Source organism: Mesoplodon bidens (genome assembly GCF_964165515.1).
Source record: "Mesoplodon bidens genome assembly, chromosome: X".
Classification (NCBI taxonomy): Eukaryota; Metazoa; Chordata; class Mammalia; order Artiodactyla; family Ziphiidae; genus Mesoplodon; species Mesoplodon bidens.
In genome coordinates, this window is record NC_138163.1 from 30,451,285 (window position 1) to 30,474,455 (window position 23,171).

Below are 23,171 nucleotides of genomic sequence, written 5' to 3' on the forward strand. Positions count from 1 at the left end.
CTTTGTTTGAGGTCTTGTATAGTTTTGAAGAGAGTTCAGTCTACTTTATTTTAATAGTATATGATGTGTTTACATATTTCAAGTTGTATTTTTGGATATGTACAAAATTCTTTACAGGCTAAAGATGTGTTCTTTTCTTCTCAAAGCCTGGCCTCAGGTGTCTAAATAGCTATTGACATTTAAGTCAATGTAATTTCCTAAGAGCAGTCATATAAATGCCAAGAGTTTATATTCATCATGTACATTCCCCCCTTTATTTGTAAATCTCTGTCATACCTAATAGATCTGTGCTTTAAAAATCTCTTTCTTCAACATTTACTAAATAAACACTTTGTACATAATCCCCTAATATATGCTTCAGTGAAGAGCTAAAAATACACTTAAATACCATTACAGTAACTGTTAACAATTTCCAATTAAATTTCATGATGGCATATTAAAATAGATATGATATAGTATTGTCTCCTTATTACATAGATTGTAATATATTGGATGACACTTTAGACTCCTAAACCCAAAAAGTCAATTATAAAAGTAAAAAATAGCCTATACTTTAGAAGTTCTCCCAGAACATTTTATTTTCTTGTTTTACAACTGGATATGTCCATAGAAGATAGGGTCACTTCCCTGGTAGTTCTTGGAGTCTACCTGTCAGATAGCTACTGTATTGGCATAAAAGGAACGTGAATTTTGGAAAAAGAGCATTTGGCTAATTAATACGTGTGTGTGGTTTTTTTTTAAGTGACAACCTGAAACTATTGCACTTTTGTTTTTTAATTTCTAGCAGAACAAGATAGGGATGTTGATATGTGGAAGACAAGGTTATGTGTCATAGGAAATCATATAACCAGGTAAAATAAGAGAGGGTATAAGTGACTCTGAGTAGCACAGTTGATTGTATCAAAATTACAGAACAAAGGCACAATCCAAACTGAAGATACCAGCGGTCTCTGGCTAGCATAGCATTTATTTGGTACTAGGGGACCAAGCATATCAAGCAGAGAGGTCAGCATATGGAGGCAATATTTTGACTTCTGTTTAGCTTTTTGTTGTTGTTTCACAGAGTTTGCCAGTAGAAAGATCTAATTCTTGTTGATGACCAAGGCAGTCAGCCTTTTGCACATAATGCATTTTTTTGTGGATTTTTTCACCCTGAACTTTTAGAGAGTTTTAATGCTGGTATTTCACTGTGAACTCCCTGTAATGATTCACTAGTGGAAAATGGTCTCTAACAATTCATCATGAGTTATCCCAGGATACCTAGTTAGTCCTCAGGCAATGGATGGTTCACGTGGAGGAAATAGCATGCTGATTTGCAGTTATAATTGAAGAAAATTGCTTGAGAGGATTCTGACAGCACAGAAAATAGGCCAATTAGTTACCCAACTCTCATCCTCCTGTGATTCATGATTGTCTCCATTTAATTTTACTGTCACTTACGAAGTAAGGTTAAGAATAGATTAGCTTCTTTTAGCCACATCTTACAATTAGCTTACTCCTTTGCTTCTTCCACTTTTTTGTTTTAAACAGCATGACTGGGTTTAAAAATCATTATTCTCAAAACTGTATTTAACAGTTATTCATCAGAAAGCACTTACAAATATTTTAAACCACCTTACTCAGCATAATAACCTAACAATCAATCATGCTCAGAGTAGGTTTTTTTTCCACCAAAAGATCATCAAGTGCTACTTTGTAATAATTAAAATCAAAGCCAAGAATATGTAATAAGCTTTGGCCAAGTAAATAGATATTAATGTTTGAAAATCAATTTTACAGTGGCAAGTTCATTACAGGAGAAAAGGGCACAATAACAGCATAATACAAAAAACACAATTTCCAACACTATAAAATCTAGAAAATCAACATTTTCCTCCATACCTCTGTTATTTCTACTTACTTCAAAATATTGCTTGTACTTCCTTTGAAAAGAAAAATAAATATTTCAGTTGATGGGAATATTGTAAGGTCATCATGTTTTCTCACATTTCTACATAGATTGGTTAATAAACTTGGTCTAGCTGAGTTTAAAGTATATGTTTGTGTTTGTGTATATGTGTGTCTGGTGTTGTCTCTCTAACTAATAAAAGTGCCTTAGGGAACAGAATAAGGCTTTTGCTTATATTATGTTCCAACCAAAGCACTCACTTTGTCTCTGAGCTCACAGTAGGAACTAAGTATATATTGTTGACATAGGGAATCACTGAATGATCTTGATTTACCTGTGCTAAGAAGTTTTCCTATTACATCCAGAAGCCACAATGTTATGCTTGTCACATAATTGAATTGAATCATGTCTGAAGCAATTTAGTCTGAATTATTTAGTCAGGTTCCTCACAAGACTTCTGTAGAGAGCTATAGTACTCTATAGCTTTTATTTTTCATGGCAATATTTTCTCTTAATATCTAGATATGCATGCATGCATGCATGCATCCATCCATCCATCCAACCTAGCTCTTCCTTCCTTCCTTCATCTATCTATCTATCTATCATTTATTTAAATTACTTGTTTTGAGTATTTTGACATATTCCAGGTCCAGGATGTATGGATTACAAGACCAGGTTAATGTATCTCTAATTTATACTTAATTACCTGTTTAATTTGACTGATCATTTATGCAATTATTTACATTTTATGAGTCAATAATTATAAAATAGGAGAGAACATAATCAAATTATAAGTGTTTCTTTGATTTAGTATATCAGCCCAGATATCTTCAAGCTAGGTGTCAAAATATTATGTGATATAACTAACCTGAATTAATATTTAATTCCTAGTTTCCCCTCTTGGAAATGTCTGAAAACAAGCTGTTTGCTATTTGAAGAACCATTTTGTTGTGGTTCAAAAATACTTGTGAGGGATTTCATCCACATTTCTCAGGAATGAATAAAGTGTTTGATTATAACTGGAGGTATATAAATTACTTCTATAATGTCCATTTATTCAAGCTAGAAAAAAAATTCCAACATATCTCAAGATCATCTTGCTTCTTAAGACTAGTTATTTCTTGTAAGACATAGAACATAATACTGTGGACTGAAACAGCTTAGAAAAAAAAACAATTTAAATACCATCTGCAAAATCTTCTTTGAATTTTAACATTCTGCAGGAAGACAACATAAAAATCTGAACAGAAGCACTCAATAAAAAGAGAAACCAATTATGCATCTTTATCAATTTCACTTTTCATCTCCCTCAATTATAAAAACACATTATGGAGCAGATTACTCAACAAGTCAAGGAAACCAAATGGAAATGCAGTTAAATTGCAAACACCATTACAACATCTTGTATTTTATGATGGACAATTTCAAAGAAAATTGTATAACAGTCTCACTTGATGTTTCTTTTATTTTATTTTGTATTTTTTAAATAATGGTTTGCTTTAAGAAAGATACAGTTTATAAACTGCACAGGAAATATGCTTTAATTTATTTCCAGGGTGGCTATATACATTTCCTTCTTGTCACATATCAATATTCAATTATGAGATGGTTATTCTAGAGTTAAGCACGTAACCTATAAGTAGAGTTTTAAACCAAACATATTTATTTCTTTTTTTCCTTTTCTTTATTTTCTCCCAGTTTTATTGAGATATAACTGACACACAGCAGTATATAAGTTTTAGGTGTACAGCATAATGATTTGACTTACGTGTGTCATGAAGTGATTACCACAATAAGTTTAGTGAACATACATCATCTCATACAGATATAAAATTAAAGAAATAGAAAAAATATTTTTCCTTGTAATGAGAACTCTTAGTAATTACTCTCTTTACAACTTTCATCTATTGTGTACAGCAGTGTTGATTTTATTTATCATGTTGTACATTATATCTGTAGTACTTAATTTATCTTATAACTGAAGTTTGTAACTTTTGACTACCTTCATTCAATGCCCCCTCCTTCCACACCCCTCCTCTGGCAATGATAAACCTGATCTATTTTTCTATGAGTTTGTTTGTTTTGAAGTATAATTAATATATAATACTATGTTAGGTCTCGGTGCACAGCATAGTGATTTGATATATACATTTCAAATGATCACTATGATAAGTCTAGTAACCATCTGTCATCATACAAAGACATGACATAGTTATTGACTATATTCCCCATGATGTACATTTCATATGCATGACTATTTTGTAACTAGAAGTTTGTACCTCTTAATCTTCCTCACCTATTACTCTCTTCATACCACCGCTCTGGCAACCACCTGTTTTTCTCTGTATCTGAAACATTTTTGTTTTGTTACATTTGCCCATTTGTTATTTTAGATGCCACATTTAAGTGATCATACAGTATTTGTCTTTCTCTGTGTGACTTATTTCATGTCGTAAAATACCCTATAGGTCCATTCATGTCACAAATGGCATATTTCATTCTTTTTTATGGCTAACATTACATTGTATATATATACCACATCTTTATCAATTCATCCATTGGTGGGCACTTACATTGCTTCCACATCTTGGCTAGGGTAAATAATGCTTAATTGAACATAGGGGTGCATATATCTTTCTAATTGGTATTGCTGTTTTCTTCAAATAAATACCTAGGAGTTTAATTGCTGGATCGAATGATAGTTCTATTTTTAATTTTTTGAGGAACCTCCATACTGTTTTCCATAGTGGCTGCACCAATTTATTTGAAATCTTCTTTTCAAAGATAAACACTTAAATCTATAAATTTCTGTCTAAACATTGCCTTAGATGCATCCCATAATTTTTGATATGTTTCATACAATTAAATTATTTTCTAATTTCCATTATAGTTTCTTCTTCACCCTTGGTTTATTTAGAACTGTTTTGCTTAATGTCCAAACTCTTGTGACTATTCCAAATTTCTTTCTACTGATGATTTATAATTTAAATGTGGTGTTGTTGGAGAATGTACTGTGTGTTATTTCAATAATTTTAAATTAATTTAGTATTTTAAAAAAAGACTCACCTTGTGTTCTATCCAGTGAATGATCCATTTATGTTTGTAAAAATTGTTTATTATCCTATTATTAGGCAAAATGTTCTATAGATATAAAGTGGACAGTGTTGGTTAAGTTTTTTATATCCGTGCTAATTTTCTGTGAAATCACTTTATCTATCTGTTGCTGAGATTGAGGTATTGAAGTCCTCAACTTTTATTTTTGAATTGTCTCTCCCTTCATGTCAGTTTTTGCTTTATGTATTTTTCTCTATTTTAGCTACATATCTGTTTATATTACTTATATCTTTCTGATAAATGAAACCTACTATCATTATAAAATATCCCTCTTTGTCTTTAGTATTATTTTGTCTGATGTTTATAGACAATCACACTTTTAGTTTCTGTTTGTATGGAATGTATTTTTCTGTTCTTTGATTTTCAACCTGTTTACATCTTTGAATCTAACATATCTTACAGGTATCACATAGATGAATCTTGTTCTTTATCCCATGTGAAAATTTCTGCCTTTTGATTATAATATTCAGCCAATTTAAATTTGTTATAATTATTGATATAATTGGAATTGCATCATTTTGCTATTGTTTGTATATACTTATTTGTATATAAATACATAAAATATATTTGTTTCATGTCTTTCTTATTCCTCTGTTACTTTTTACTATTTTCTATAGTGTTAAGTATTTTCAAGTGAACTATTTAACTTTTTTTGTTATTGTTGTTATTTACCATATTTTTGAGGTTTTTAAAAAATTTTTTTGAAAGAATGACTTATATGGGATTTCACTTTTTAAAAAATATTTATTTATATATTTGGCTGTGCCAGGTCTTAGTTGCAGCATGCAGGATCTTTCTTGCCATGTGTGGGATCTTTGTTGCACCATGCGGGATCCATTTCCCTGACCAGGGATCGAACCCGGGCCCCCTGCATTGGAAGCACAGATTCTTAACTCCTAGACCACCAGGGAAGCCCCTGTTTCTCTTTTGTATATAGGTTCATTTGTATCATTTTTTGGGGATTCCACATATAAGTGATTTGTATGCTTATCTTTCTCTGTCTGACATACTTCACTTAGTTTGGTAATCTCTGGGTCCATCCATGTTGCTGCAAATGGCATTACTTCATACTTTTTTATGGCTGAGTAATATTCCATTGTATATATATGTACCACATCTTCTTTATCCATTCATCTGTTGATGGATATTTAGGTTGCTTCCATGTCTTGGTTATTGTAAATTGTGCTGCAGTGAAAATTAGGGTGCATATATCTTTTCAAATTAGAGTTTTTTCTGGATATATGCTCAGAAGTGGGATTGCTGGACTATATGGCAATTCTATTTTTAGTTTTTTAAGGAACCTCTATCCTGTTTTCCATAGTGGCTGGACCAATTTACATTTCCACCAACAGTGTGGGAGGGTTCCCTTTTCTCCACACCCTCTCCAGCATTAATTATTTGTAGACTTTTAAATGATGGCCATTCTGACCAATGTGAGGTGATACCTCATTGTATTTTTGATTTGCATTTCTCTAACAATTAGCAAAGTTGATCATATTTTCACGTGCCTATTAGCCATCTGTATGTCTTCTTTGGAGAAATGTCTATTTAGATCTTCTGTCAATTTTTTGATTGAGTTGTTTGTGTTTTTCTTATTGAGTTGTATGAGCTGTTTGTATATTTTGGAGACTAATCTCTTGTTGCTTGCTTCATTTGCAAATTTTTTCTCACATTCTGAGGATTGTCTTTTCATTTTGTTTATGGTCTCCTTTGCTGTGCAATAGCTTGTAAGTTTGATTAGCTCCCATTTGTTTATTTTTGCTTTTATTTCTGTTGCCTTGGGTGACTGACCTAAGATAACATTGCTACAATTTATGTAAGAGAATGTTTTGGCTATGATCCCTTCTAGGAGTTTTATGGTGGCATATATAGGTCTTTAAGCCATTTTGAGTTTACTTTTGTGTAGGGTGTGAGGGAGTGTTCTAACTTCGTTGACTTACATGTGGCTGTCCAGCTTTCCCAGTGCCACTTGCTGAAGAGACTGTCTTTTCTCCATTGTATATTCCTTTTTTTTTTTTTCTGCGGACGTGGGCCTCTCACTGTTGTGGCCTCTCCCGTTGTGGAGCACAGGCTCAGTGGCCATGGATCACGGGCCCAGCCACTCCACAGCATGTGGGATCTTCCCAGACCGGGGCATGAACCCATGTCCCCTGCATCGGCAGGTGGACTCTCAACCACTGCGCCACCAGGGAAGCCCCTCTATTGTATATTCTTGACTCCTTTGTTGAAGATTAATTGACCATAGGTGTGTGGGTTTGTTTCTTAGCTCTCTTTTCTGTTCCATTGATCCATATGTCTGTTTTTGTGCCAGTACCATGCTGTTTTGATTACTTTAGCTTTGTAGCTTTGTAGCATAGTCTGAAATCTGGGAGGGTTATGCCTCCAGCTTTGCCTTTTTCCTCAGGGTTGCTTTGGCAATTCTAAGTCTTTTATTGTTCCACCTAAATTTTAGGATTATTTGTTGTAGTTCTGTAAAAAATGCCATGGGTAATTTGAAAGGGATCACATAATCTTAATTTCTTGATTTTGAACATTGTACAATGGTTATACCAGATGTTATCATTATGTGAAGCTGGCTGAAAGGTATAAGAGAACTCTGTACACTTTTTGAAACTTTTCTGTAATTATAAAATAATTTCAAAAGAAAAAGTTTTAAAAATTTCTCAAATGGAGAAAATAATATATTCCTCCATGAAATGATTCATTTTTCCCATATCTCTACTAAATAATTTACTAAATTTTCTATCATGTCCTCACGATTGGTGCTGCCACTTCTATTATTTCACATTGCCATCTATACATGGTGTATTTCTGGGCTCTTTATCCAGTTTGGTCTACTATTCATCTATAAATATTATACTTTGTTTTGTTTTATTTAATAAAACATGGCTTTGTATATCACTTTTTTAAAAAACTGAAATATAGCTGATTTACAATATTATATTAATTTCAGGTGTACAGCATTGTGATTCAGTATTTTCATGGATTATATGCCATTAAAAGTTGTTATAAAATAATGGCTATAATTCCCTGTGATCTATAATATATCATTGTTGTGTATCTATTTTATACATAGTAGTTTGTAATTTTTAATACCGTACACCTATCTTGCCTGTCCCCAACCCCCTCTTCCCACTTGTAACCACTGGTTTGTTTTCTATGTCTGTGAGTCTGTTTCTGTTTTCCTGTATACATTCATTTAGGTTTTTTTTTTAGATTCAACATATAAAAGTGATATCAAACAATATTTGTATTTCTCTGACATATTTCACTAAGCATCATATTCTCTAGGTCCATACACATTGCCAAAGTGGCAATTTCATTCTTCTTTATGGATGAGTGATATTCCATTATATACAGATATAGATAGATAGATAGATAGCTCACTGCTTCTTTATCCATTCCTCTGTTAATGGATAATTGGGTTGCTTCTATATCTTGGCTATTATAAATAGTGCTGCTATGAACATTGGGGAGCATGTATCTTTTAGAATTAATGTTTTCATTTTTTTCTGGATATATATCCACGAGTGGAATTGCTGGATCACAAGTTAGTTCTACTTTTCGTTTTTTGAGGAGCCTCCATACTGTTCTCCATAGTGACTGCATCCATTTACAGTCCCACCAACAGAGTGCAAGGGTTCCTTTTTTTTCCACGTCCTTGCCAACATTGCAGATTTTAGCCATTTTGACAGGTGTGAGGTGATATCTCGTTGTTTTGATTTGCATTTCTCTCAAAATTAGCAGTGTTGAGAGTCTTTTCATGTGCCTGTTAGCCAACTGTATGTTTTCTTTGGAAAATTGTCTATTTAGGTCTTCTGTCTATTTTTTGATTGGGTTGTCTGTTGTTGTTGTTTTTTTTCTAATGATGAGAGATTATATCTATTTATTTATTTATTTTTGGCTGCATTGGATCTTCATTGCTGCACACGGGTTTCTCTAGTTGTGGCAAGTGGGGGGTACTCTTTTTTGTGGTACACAGGCTTCTCATTGCAGTGGCTTCTCTTGTTATGGAGCACAGGCTCTAGATGCTCGGGCTTCAGTAGTTGTGGCATGCAGGCTCTAGAGCACAGGCTCAGTAGTTGTGGTGCACAGGCCTAGTTGCTCCACAGCACATGGGATCTTCCTGGACCAGGGTTCAAACCTGTGTCCCCTGAATTGGTAGGCAGATTCTTATCCACTGCACCACCAGGGAAGCCCTGTTTTTTTAAAATAGTGAGTTATATGCACTGTTTACATATTCTGGGTATTAATCCCTTGTCAGTCATGTTGTTTGCCAGTATTTTCTCCCATTCTGCAAGTGGTCTTTTCATTTGGTCAGTGGCTTTCTTTGCCATGCAAAAGCTTTTATGTTTGATTAGGTCCCATTTGTTTATTTTTACTTTTATTTCTTTTGCATTAGAGATACATCCAAAAAATTTTTACTATTTATGTCAAAGAGTGCTCTGCCAATGTCCTCTTCTAAAAATTGTATGGTTTCAGGCCTTACATTTAGGTGTTTAATGCATTTTGATTTTATTTTTGCATATGATGTGAGGAAGTGTTCAAATCTTATTGTTTTACATGTAGTTGCCCAGCTTTCCCAGCATAACTTATTAAAGAGACTGTTTTTTTTACTTCCCTGGCAGTCCAGTGGTTAAGACTCTGCACTTCCAATGCAGGGGGTGCAGGTTTGATCCCTGGTCGGGGAAGATCCCACATGCCGTGCAGTGCAGCCAAAAAAAATTTAAAAAAAAAGAGACTGTATTTTCTCCATTGTATGTTCTTGACTCCTTTGTTATAGATCAATTGACTTTAGGTTTGTGGGTTTCCTTCTGTGTTCTCTATTCTGTTCTATTGATCTGTTTGTCTATTTTTTGTGTCAGTACCATGCTATTTTGATTACTGTAGCTTTGTAGTATATCCTGAAGTAAGGGAGGGTGATAACCTTGAGCTTTGTTCTTTTTTCTCAAGATTTCTTTTGCAATTCAGGGTCTTCTTTGGTTTCATATAAATTTTATGATTATTTGTTCTGGTTCTGTGAAAAATGTCATTGGTATTTTGCTAAGGATCACATTAAATCTGTAGATTGCTTTTGGTAGTATGGCTACTTTAGCAATATTAATTCTTTCATTTCTAGAGCATGGGATATCTATCCATTTCTTTGTATCATCTTCAATTTCCTTCATCAGTTATTTATAGTTTTCTGAGTATAGGTCTTTTACCTCCTTGGTTAAGTTTATTCCTAGTTAGTTTTTTCCTTTGATATAATTTTATTTTATTTGATATAATTTTAAACAGGATTTTTTTGCCCTCTCTTTCTGATAGTTCATTATTAGTGTATAGAAAAGGAACAGATTTCTCTTAATCTTATATCATGCTACTTTACTGAGTTCATTTATTAGTTCAAATTTTTTTTTTTTTAGTGAACACTTTAGCATTTTTTATATATAGTGTCATGTCATCTGCAAACAGTGACAGTTTTACTTCTTTCCTTCCAATTTGGATGCTTTTTATTTCTTTTTCTTGTCTGATTGCTGTGGATAAGACTCCCTATTCTATGTTAAATAGAAGTAGTGAGAGTGGGCATCCTTGTCTTGTTCCTGAATTTAGAGGAAAGGCTTTCAGTTTTTAGATGTTGAGTATGATGTTAGTTATGGGTTTGTCATAAATGGCCTTTATTATGTTGAGATATGTTCCCTCTATACCAACTTTGATGAGGGCGGTTCTGTACTAGGGTGTATAGACATTAACAAGTGTAATGTCCTCTTCTTGTATTGATCCCTTTATCACTATATAATGCCCTCTTTGTCTTTTTTATATCCTTTGTTTTAAAGTCTATTTTTTCTCATGAGAGTATGGCTACCCTCACTTTCTTGTCATTTCTGTTTCCGTGAGAAATATCTTTTACCATCCCCTAACTTTCAGTTTGTGAGTGTGTTTAGGTCTTAAATTAATCTCTTGTAGTTAACATTTACATGGGTCTTATTTTTCTTATCCAGTCAGCCAACCTGTGTCTTTTGATTGGACCATTTAGTCCATTGACATTTAAAGTAATTATTGATAAGTGTAACTCTTTCATTTTAGAATGATGAAAATCTATAAATGGTTATCTAAAAACAATTTATCATATAAATTTCTAGGTATAGAAAATGAATATTTTTCTAAGTTACTAACTTGCATTTAAAATAATAAGAACAAACAAAACACCCGCTACACCTATAATTTTTGTCAGATGCCTAGAGGAAGTTTTTCCTTAAGACCAAAACAAAGCAAGGACAGCTTTCTCACAAAACAAAATTGCATTCAAAAAGAAAATATATCTTTTCCACACCTAAGTGTCTTTGTTTCATTTTGAGTACCTAATGACTGCACATGACAGAGACAATTTGCAAATACCCAGACATTTAATTGATATTCTTAGGATAAATTGTCCCTTCTCTGTTTTTAGTATAAATCATTCTTTCTCAGTATCAATCAATGTTTGCATTTACTGAAGTTCTTTCCTATGGTCACATGTGAAACTTGGACTAAAATATTTCTGTTACATAAATTATCCTTCAGAGATACATAATGTAAACACAGGTAAAACGAGCTTTTCAAGTGTGTACTGTCTACACAAAATTGTTGAATTAACCAAATGCCTTGCTCTACAATTCAGTTTTCATAGGTTTTTTAACATTCTCTTTGAGCATTGACATGGCACATTAGGGACTGTGCTTTCCTTTCATCTGTAGTTTATGTTATAGGTAGCTTCTTTGAAAGGTCAGAACATCCCCAGATGCTGCTTGCTATTGAGTGACTAGGAGCACAGCTAACCTCAGAGAATGAATTAATCAGCCATTTTGGCAATTAGCATCCTTTCCTCATTTTGAGTACGTTCAGCAATAATTAGAGGATCAACATTTTTTAACCAAGAAGCAGAAAGATCAAAATGAGTCAGGAAATCAAAATGAGAAGTTGGGAAACTTAGACTTAAATGTTTCTCTTCTATATTATATTTTTTAAGCTGCATTGAATGGACTCATCGATGAACAAAGTAGGCATCCTTTAAGTGAGTATGGTCTGACCCTCAGATTTAGTCTTCAGAGAGACTCAAGACACTGTTCACATGTCCCAAACTCTTCTTACATTCTTTCCTTTTGGAGAAGCTCTGCCTGAAAAAAGTTAACAGACTCTAAGAAATCCGTATCAGAAAGTTTAAATGAAAGATTCATATTAAGAAGTCAAATCACAGTGAAAGTGAGGAAGTCAGAATTCTTTGGGTTTGTTATTATTGCTGAACCTATAGGTACCCAAAGGAGATCACAATGTAGCTGGAAGATGGTGTGAGCTAAAGAAAGGGAATTAGGCCTATGTCTGGTCTGAATCCTGAAGTGTGCTGAGTTTAGTAAAGTATCATTTCCTGTATAGAAAAACTACTAGTAAAAGCATAGTTCATCCAAATATTAGTGAGTTATTCTTAATGCCATACAATAAAAGTTAAAGAGGAGAACAAAAACAACTTTTGATTTGAAGGAAGTTAATGTTATTTCATTAACAAATTGTAAATAGTAACAGCATAAACTGGATGAGAAGCTGCTTTCACAAGCCATAAATGCTTAATGTTTATTACCAATAAAAGTCAAAGGAGCATTTAGTAAAGCAGTTTACCAAACAAACATTAAATACTTTAATGCATTAGCTTCAGTGGACAGAATCAGGCTATTTAATTAGCAATGAGTAATCTGTTAGGCTTTGATTCACCACAAATGATCTGAAGCTTAGTACAGGATGATAGCCTTTGAAAGCAAGTGATAAGGGTAAACATTAGTTTGGGGTAACAGGACAATACTCTTGAAAGCAAGGGAGGATAAAGACCAGGTATGGTGTAGTTGAATCTCATGCAAAACTAAAAGTAGAGAAATACTTACTTGTCTTATGTTGAAGATATGGTGGAAAGAAAATGACTCGACTTCTAAGCTATATGATTTGAAGAAAGTTTACTTTACTACCTATGCTTTAGTTTCTTCATCTGAGAAGCGAGTCCTATCTCACTGGATAGCTGTGAAGATTAATGATAGCATATGCATTTTTCTGGGACATAATGATTCTTTGTATGTAATTTTACTTTACATCACCTTGATTCTTCTGTCTCCTGCATTCCTTCTGCTACCTACTTGCATACTACTACTACTACTGCTACTACTACTACTACTACTACTACTACTGTTTGTGCCATTTAGTGAGAACACATGGGTTAAGCTGTAATTCTTTGCGTTTTAAGAAAAATAAAATTACAGATTACCTTTAGTGATAGATATTTATTGCAAGGGCATGGAAGAAATAATTTCATTTGCCACACTGTCAACACAGATCTCAGAATTTCTAACATTGGGATGTGTCCTGGTCTTCATAGAAAATAGGACGCATTATTCATTATTACTTGGAACAGCAACCTGAGCTGAGTAGTACACCTTCTTTTTACTCATTTTAGCATTTATACTTCCCAAGAGATGTTTTGATTGGGTTGGTTTATTACCACTCACTGTGGGAAACTTAATGCCAAGCCACCTCAGAAATGATTGGCTGTCCTTTTGCCCAGATCATATATGGGTGCTTTCTGTTTGTGGACCATTACCTAGACCAATCAGCTGCATTCAGGTTTGCAAATATAGCTTTTCTTAAGTAGTATATTGTATGAGTAAGAGCATATTATGCAGGAAAGATCCTGTCGGAACAACTTTTTCTTAATATAGAGAAGCGTATTTTATGGGCAATTGAGAATTTTTATGGAGATGCACTCACATTTATTGTGAAGAAAATATATTCCAGATAGAACACTAAAGAATTTATGTATACATTAACACTATTTCAATAACCCTGTAAGATAGATATTATTCCCTTTTTATAGATAAGACAAAAATGAGGCTCTCCACAATTTTAGCAAATAGTTCAACACCAAACATCTAGTAAATGACATTGGTAGGATTCAAAACAAAACTTGGCCATTGTTCACTCTATCCTTTGATTCTCACATATTAACAGTGGTTCTGCCATTAACTCAGTGACCTTGTCTAAGTTACTCTCCCACTTCCAGGCCTTTATTTTCTTATGTGAAAATAAAAGTTTGAATTGCATCATTGATATCCTACTTTTAAAAAATTGCATAGAAACCCCAACTTTATTTAAAATCTTACATAAACCTATTATACATATTAAAAAAGAAAAAAATATTCGAAATACTCTTGTTGAAGGAAGCCTCCAAGATGTTGCTAATGTTTTTCTCTATTATTTGACTGCCTTCCTCCATATCCATATGTCTAAGTTTCCCTCACTTCTCAAGGCCATGCTCAAATGCTACCTCTCCCATTTAGTCTTTCCTGATCTACTGAGCCATAAGTAATCCTATAGTTTTCTGAAAGTTTATAGCATTTAATTTGTAGTTTCTTATGACTGTAAAATTTTCTACCTTATAGTTTTTGTGTAAATGTGTTAACTTCTGTGGTTAACCAGCCATTCCTGGAGAGCAGGAACTCTCTCACATTCATCTCTGTATTCTTAATACCATCTGGTACAGCATCTGACACATACTAAGGTCAGGGATAAAAAATAGGTTGCATTTTATTTGCCAACTCTAATTAATTTATAGTTGCACTGGGTGAATAAAGATTCTAACACTGTGCAAGGGTTCATAAGGAATAGTAATAATGTATAATGTGAACTGTCATTTAGGAGTTTTTATATTACAAGTCACAAAATCCATCCCAAACTATCCTTAATAAGAAAGGAAATTAATCCGATTATATAAATGAATGGCTCTATGCTCTGAAGCTATATCTAGTTTTAGGCACTGCAACATTATCAGGGCTACTTTTCAGATTCTTTGCAGTTATCTTGCATCTGTCCTACCCAGTATGTCAGCCTCATTTTCAGTCAAGTTCCCTTCATGTTATCAGAAATGGCTATAATAGTACCACATATTACCTCTTTAAACTACAGCATCCAGCATATTAATGGGACCAAGAAGCCTCCAGAAATACCTTCTTGTGTCTTATTCTTTCACATTGGCATAGATATACATCCCTGAATTGACCATTGTGGTCAAGGGATTAGATGTATTGATTGATTCAAATCAATTAGATACCAATCCCTGAAGAATATGAACTATTTGGAGGGGAAGCTTTATATTTGGGGATCGAGTTAGAGAAAGGGATGTGAATAGCTGCTTTATGAGGAAAAGGGAAACAGAAATGTTACAATCCCTCAGCCTAATGTTCCGACAGAAAACCATAAAATAATTATTTCTCAATTGGAGCAAAAGTAAAAATGTGGTGGCTCATTTTTTTTATTTTAACTAATTTTATACATATAGAACAGTAAAAAATAGTACAAAGTGTTCTTTTATCCTTCATCCTCCTTTCCCTAATGCTAACCTCTTACACAATTATTGTATAGTTACCAAGAACAAATAAATGACATTAGTACAGTATTATTAATGGTATTACTATTATTATTATTAATTCTATGTATATATTTAATTATTAACTGCAATATTATCAACTGTCAACTGTAGACATGCTAGTTTTACCAAATTTCCTCCTATTCTTCATATTTGTACCAGGATTCTATCCAGGATCCCAGATTGCTTTTGGTTGTTATTTCTCCTTAGTCTCCTTCAACTTCTAGCAGTTCTTTGATTTGCCCATGTCTTTCATGACTTTTATCACTTTTGAAGGACAACAATCTGTTATTTTGTAGAATATCTTTCAATTTAGATTTTTCTAATGATTGGAGACAGGTTATTTATTTTTGGTAAGAGTACTACATAAATGACATTATATCTTTCTTAGTGCACTATATCAAGGGGTTCATCATGTCCACATATCTTATTACTGGTGATGTTTACCTTGCTCACTTGATTAAGTTGGTGTCTATTTAAGTTTTTCCAATGTAAAGTGACTAACGTTTCCATTATAGTTGATAAGTATTTTGAGGGTGATACTTTGCAAATTCTATTTCTCCTCAAACTTGTACCCACTAATTTTAGCAACCATTGGAGGTTCACATCTGCAGAGTCTATTACTGTGGTGTTTGCCTAATGTTGATTCTCTATCTCCCTCTTTTCTTTACATTTATTAACTTGATATCTATTGTAAGGAAGAGGACTCTCTTCTCCAGCATGTATATATGTATTTATATTAGTGTGGACTTATGGGTACTTAATTTATTCTCTAGGTTAAAATTCAGTACTATAATTATTTTGTTCCTGAAATTTTTCTAGCTTTAGCCATTAACTTCTTCTGGTTGATGTTTGTGTTTTGTTTTGGTGTGTGCTTCTTTTCATTTCTTTAAATTAAAATGTTTATTTTTGGAAAGTTATAGGTTCATTCACATGCAATTTTATGAAATAACATTGAGAAATCCAATGTACCCTTTACCCAGTTAACCCCAATGGTAACATCTTGGAAAAATATATTACAATATTGCAACCAGGATACTGACATTGATTTTATTCAGATTTATTTAGATTTACTTGTTCTCATTTCAATGATTATGTGTTTATATGTTTGTACTTAATTCTGTGACATTTTCTCACATGTGCAGGTTTTTGTATTCAGAGCCAGAATACAGGACAGTTACAAAATCATGTTTCCATACTATTGCCCTTTTAAAATCTCTCCTCCACATCCAAACATCCTCTCTCTGTAACCCCGATCTACCACTACTCTGTTGTCCATTTCTATAATTCTATCATTTCAAGGATGTTAAATAAATGGAATTAAACAGTATGGGAACTTTTAAGATTGACTTATTTATCTCACCATAATTTCATGGATATTCATCTAAGTTGTTATATGCATCAGTAGTTCCTGCCCCTTTTTTTGTTGAGAAGTGTTCTATGGTATATTAAACAGGGTTCTCAGTGAACTTATATTGTTACATTCAGCCTGATTCAACTTTATGTTCTTTCCACCGTTATCTCACACTGTTAGTATCTATCCCTATACATGTTCCCCAGATTTCTGCCTGTAGAAATTAGAAAACTCAACTATTTCTTTTGGAGTGTAGTGCATTTCCTCATGGGTCACACTTTAAACATCACCTTTGGAGGTCTGCTGGGACTTGAGTCTAGTTATAAGTCTAGAAGCAAAGAAGAATGTTGGAGGTGGGTCCTAAGGAGACACAGCAGTGTCTTGCATGCTAACTGCCTTCAGAAAGCCATTAAAGTTTCTTCAGGCAATTCAGGGTTAATCCTATCAGAAGGGGGTGGAGAGGATGCTCCCACTGGGGAAAGAGAGGCCTTTTCCACTGGCAAAGAAGACTTAGAATATAGAGGTTCAATGTCCCCAGCTTCATCACAGACTTTCCGTAAATCCATATCCCAACTTTAAGGATCCTACTCCTCCCAAGCCAATGCCTTTACTTTAACAGCAGACAACCTATGAGGCTGGGAGTTCAATTTGCATTTTAACTGAGCCCGTCACAGGACCAAGTTCTACATTTGATTTTTCAGCAATCTCAGACCTGTAACTGTAGGAGATACGTGTCTTCTTTAGGGCACATACAGAAGATTTCAAATAGTTTATACAGCACTTGAGCTAGGAATTTAAATCCCTAGCTCATCTTTTTCTTTCCCCACTTTGTCTAGCAGCATTAGGAGAAAACAGCCAATCTCATCATATTTGTTAGTTTGAGAAGAATGTCCAAAAGTATCATATACACAGTTACACAGATCCTTGTGTAACTTATAAGTGATTGATTAGGAGTATCCAGTGATGATATTTTGCATGCCTCCATTGCCAGATTACATCTTGCACTGTCAGTATTTTCTTTACTACTGGAAATTGTCATTAACATCTTTAAACCTAATGAAATTAGAGTGCCAATTCCAGAAACCTCAGAACTAATTCAGAAAACTAATTCTTGAGCTTCAGTTCCTCTAGAACCAGTCTTTGTACCAAAATATGTATTAGTCAAGGTTCACCAGAGAAACAAAAACAATAGGATATACTTGCTTATTACATACTTACTTATTATAAGGGATTGACTAATGCAGGTATAGTAGTTAAAAAGTCCCAAAATCTGCAGTCCACAAGCTGGATGGTATAGGTCTACTCCAAGTTTGAAGGACTGTAAACTCAGAGACCCACTGATGTAGTTCCAGTCCAAAGGCCTGTATGCTGGAGATCCAGGAAGAGTCAATGTTTCTGTTTAATTCCAAAGGCAGGGAAAAATCTGTATCACAGCTCAAAGACAGTCAGGCAGGAAGAATTGCCTCTTACGTGTGGGAAAATTAGCCTTCTTGTTTTATTCAGGTTTTCAACTGATTGGATGGGTCCACCCACATTAGAGTGGGCAACCTGCTTTAATTAATCTATTAATTCAAATGTTAATCTCATTCAGAACCATCTTCACATTAAAACTCAGAATAACATTTGACCAAATGTCTGGACCCCCTCTGGCCTAGTCAATTGGACACATAAAAATTAACCATCAAAAATGGAATGGGCATACCACATGTCGTTTAACCATTCACCTGTTGAAAGACATCTGGGCTGATTCCAGTTTTTGACTATTAAAACTTATAGGAACATTTGTGTACGGGTGTTTTGTTTTTTTAAATAAATTTGTGTTTTCATTTTTTCTGAGAAATGAAGTTGAATTGCTGGGTTGTTTGGCAATTGCATGTTTTGTTTTAAAAGAAACTACAAAACTATTTTCCACAGGCATTGTACCATTTTGCATTCCCAAGAGCAACATATGAGCAATCTACTTTCTCTGTATCCTCACCACCATTTTTGGTTTTGTTACTATTTTTTTTTTATTTGAGCCTCTCATAACTGTTTAGTGGGGTCGAATTCTGGTTTTAATTTGCATTTTCTGGTACCAGTGATACTGAAAATCTTTTCATGTGCTTATATGCCATCTGTAAATCTTGTCTGGTGGAAAATACGTTCATGCCCTTTGTCCATTTTCTAATTAGATTGTTTGCTTACTGCTAATATTAGACAGTTCTTTATATATTCTGCATATAATTCCCTTACTGAATATGTGATTTGAAAGTAATTTCTCCTAGTATTCAGCTTGTCTTTTCATCTTCTGTACAGATTCTTTCACAGAGAAAAATTATTTAACCTTGATGAGTTCCAAACTATCATTTTTTTTTCCTTTTATACATAATATTTTTGTTGTCAAGTCTAAGAATTCTTCACAAAACTCTAGGTCCCTAAAATTTTTCTCCTATGCTTTTTACTAAAAGTTTTATAGTTTTATATTTATCATTAAAGTTCATGATCCATTTTAGGTTACTTTTTGTATAAGATGTCTCAATTTAGGTTGAGGTTTTTTGGGTTTTTTTTTTGTTGTTTGTTTGTTTGTTTGCCAATGGATGTCCCTAATCATTTTGTTAAAAAGTTCATCCTTTATTCATTTAATGCATTTCCCTTTTTGTCCAAAATGAGTTGGACATACTTTTGTGGGTAAATTTCTGGGTTTTATTTACTATGTTTCATTTATCTGTGTTTTATCCCTTTATAATATCACACTGTTTTCATTACTGTAGCTATATAGTAAGCCTTAATATTGAGTAGAGTGATTCCTCCCATATTATTCTTCTCTGGCAAGATTATTTCAGCTATTCTAGTTTTCTATATAAATTTTAAGATTAGTTTGTCTATATCTACAAAAACCTTGCTAAAATTTGATAGTTACTTCATTAAACCTATAGGTCAATTTGGAGAGAATTCACATGTTCCAATCCAATAATGTGGTATGTTAGTCATATTGTTTTAGTATTCTTTGGTTTCTTTATTATCAATTTGCAATTTTTAGCATGTATATTCTGCACATGTTTTGTGTTGTTTATATGTAAGTATTTAATTTTCTCTGGAGGGATTGTGAATGGTATTGTATTTCTAATTTCTATTTCTACACATTAACTGTGAGTACATAGAAATGCAATTGATTTTTGCTTGCTGATCTTGTATCTTGTTACTTTCTGTATTCACATATTAGTTCTAAGAACTTTGCATAATTTATTTGAGATTTTCTACATAGATAATCATGTCGTATACAAACAATAACAGTTTTGTGTCTTCCTTTGCAATCTGTATGCCTTTTATTTATTTTTCTTGCTGTATTATTGTGGCTAGAACTTCCAATACTATATTGAATAAAAGTGGTGAAAGGGCATCACTGGCAGTGGTGGCACAGCTGTTTCCTCCAGATATACATCAAGCCTTGAGAAAAAAAAAGAACATTAGGAGTTCTATTTAAACCTGTAGTTGCTGCTAAGAAAATAAATAAAGATTCAGACTCCAAATCAGTGGTTTATACATTCTTCATGCAGTAGCAGTGGACTAGAGGAGACAAGCAATCCTTGTTGATCAGTGACTTCGGTGAAGACTGAGAAAGTTGAAACAAATTTGCAAATGATACACAACTGCTAAGCTTAGACAACTCGATGAAAATACATCATTTATAGGTTGAAAAGTCTGTAATAAATAATAAAAACATTGACTAAGTTGAAGTCATCAAGATTGTGATATAGATTAATCCTGACATTAGTCCTCCTCACAAGAATACCAACTAGCAGCTGTCCATAGATAACACACCATTGTGAAAATCCCAGAACCAGGAGGTGAAGCTGAAACACCCCCTCTGGACAACAGAGACCAAGGTGAACCACATTAGAAAGTAAAAGGAGCCGTTTCACCTAGGTTGGCACAGAGGCTAATTAAAAGGGCCTATCTAAGGCTATGATATATCCAGTAGGAAAAGAGATCCCAAGATGGAAATACAGCTTCCCCAGCATTGTGGAATGCTTCCTAGGAGGCTCAAGCAGGTCTTCCCTTATGGGGATCACTGAGGGAATCTGTAGAGTTTGACAACAGGGAATCAGAGAGAAACTGAGAAGGAAGAAAAATTTAGAGCAACCAGGGCTCAGATCTCACCGGATGGCATTCCCAGTGGAAGCAGTGGCCGATCAGAGATCCTAGCCAGTGACTCTGCCCATGTTCAGAGCTGAGGTGGTGCCCCATCTGGCAAGGGAGCATGGTTAGCCATTGTACCTGGTTTGGTTCCCTAGTTTCAGAAAGTACTGTCTGTGGAGCCCATTCTATGATCCTGCCCAAGCAGAGAACCAAGTTTGAAGTCTTTCTCAACTGCAGAGCATAGCCTCCAGTATGTCCTGACCAGAAAGCCAGTCAGAGAACCAGGAAAACTGTGGAGTCCATTCTATTGCCCCACTTGGGAAAGCAGGCAAGCCAGCAGCCCCACCCAATTATTGAACATAGTTTTACACTGAACAGTCAGTGACCCTGAACAACTTTGGAGCTCAGCCTACAGTTCCACTTAGCCACAGAGCCCAACCTACAACCTTGCCCACCAGCAAAACCCAAACCACAGTCCTGCCTGATTATTAAACATACCCTGGACAGAGATGATGCCTGAACACTGCACTCAATCTCAAGCCCTACCCAATGTCAGGATACAGCTGGAGGCCCTGACTGACCAGAAGTTCTGGCCAGTGACCTTATCCTTCAGCAGAGCACAGCCACTGACCTATCTAATCCTAAAGTACAGCCTGTGACACTACCCAAATTTGGGGAACAGCCTGTGTCCCCACCTTATCACAAAGCACAGCCTAAGGCCCCACATGACAAAAAATCCAGCCTGCAGTCCTGCCTAAATGTGGAGTCCAGCCAGTTGCACCATCATTTAGGGAGAACGGCCTGAGGCCTCACTCAACCAGGAACAACTGAGGAGCCCAGCCCACAGTCCTGCCCAATAACACAGTCCAATCACTGGCACCACCATGCCAGAAAACAGACTATAATCCCTCCTGACAAGAGGTACTTGCAGAGACCTGCTAGTGGCCACACCTGATTGGATTGTGAAGCACATCCAGCAGTCCTGTTCATTGAAAACATGTAAATTCTGGAAAAGAAGAATGCTTACTTAAATGTATAGAAACCGATGTGAAGATACATGTAATCAAGTAAACATGATGTAAGTAAATGAAACTAATAGTTTCAACTACAGAACCTAAAGAAGTGGAGATCAATGAAATGTCTGAAAAACAGTTCAGAATAATCCTCTTAAAGGAGTTCATTGAATGACAGGAAGAAAGAAAAACAACTAAATGAATATAGGAAAACATGCATGAACAAAATGAGAAGTTCAGCAAAGAAAAAAAAGTCAAAAAACAAACAAAAATCCTACAGCTGACAAATACAATGACTGAACTGAAAAATTCAATAGAGAGCTTCAAGATCAGGCTCAAACAAGCAGAATAAAGACTCAATGACCTTGAATGAGATCCTTTGAAATTATTCCATTAGAGGAGAAAAAATTTTCAAAGAAGGAAAGTAATTAAGAAGCTCTATGGGATGTATGGGACATCATCAAAAGAAATAACATTTTGAAAATTCCAGATGAAGAGGAGAAAAAGAAAGAATATTTAAGAGAATAATCACTGAAAAATCTTCCAAAATTAGTGAGAGACATGGACATCCAGATTCATGAAGCTCAAAGAATCTGAAATATGTTGAATCTGAAATATGTTGAATCTGAAAAGGGCTACAACAGGACATATTGTGATTAAGTTGTCAAAATTCAAGATGAAGAGAATTTTGAAAACAGCAGAAGAAAAGCAACTTGTCACATACAAAGGAGCTACCATAAGACTATATGTAGACTTCTCATCAGAAACTTTGCAGGCCAGAAAAGAGTGGGAAAATTTATTCAAAATATTGAAAGAAAATAAATACTGTCAACCAAGATTGCTATACACAGAAAAGCTCTCCTTCAGAAATGAAGGAGAAATAAAGGCTTTCCCAAAGAAACAAAAGCTGAGGGAGATCATTAACACTAGACCTGCCTTACAAGAAATATTAACAGGAGTTCTTACAGCTGAATTGAAAGGATGCTAATGAATATCATAAGAATATATTAATGGGTAAAATGTAGTGGTAAAGGTAAATATAGTCAAAGTTAGATTCTCTAATATTGTAGTGGTGGTGCATAAATCACAACAATAGCATAACAGTTACAAACAAATGTATTTGAAATAATCATAACTACAATAATTTGTTATTGGACACACTATAAAATAGGATGTAAATTATAACATCAATAACAAAATCTGAGGAGTGTAGGCGTAAAAGTGTAAAGTTTCTGTATGCTATTGAGGTTAAGTTCTTATTAT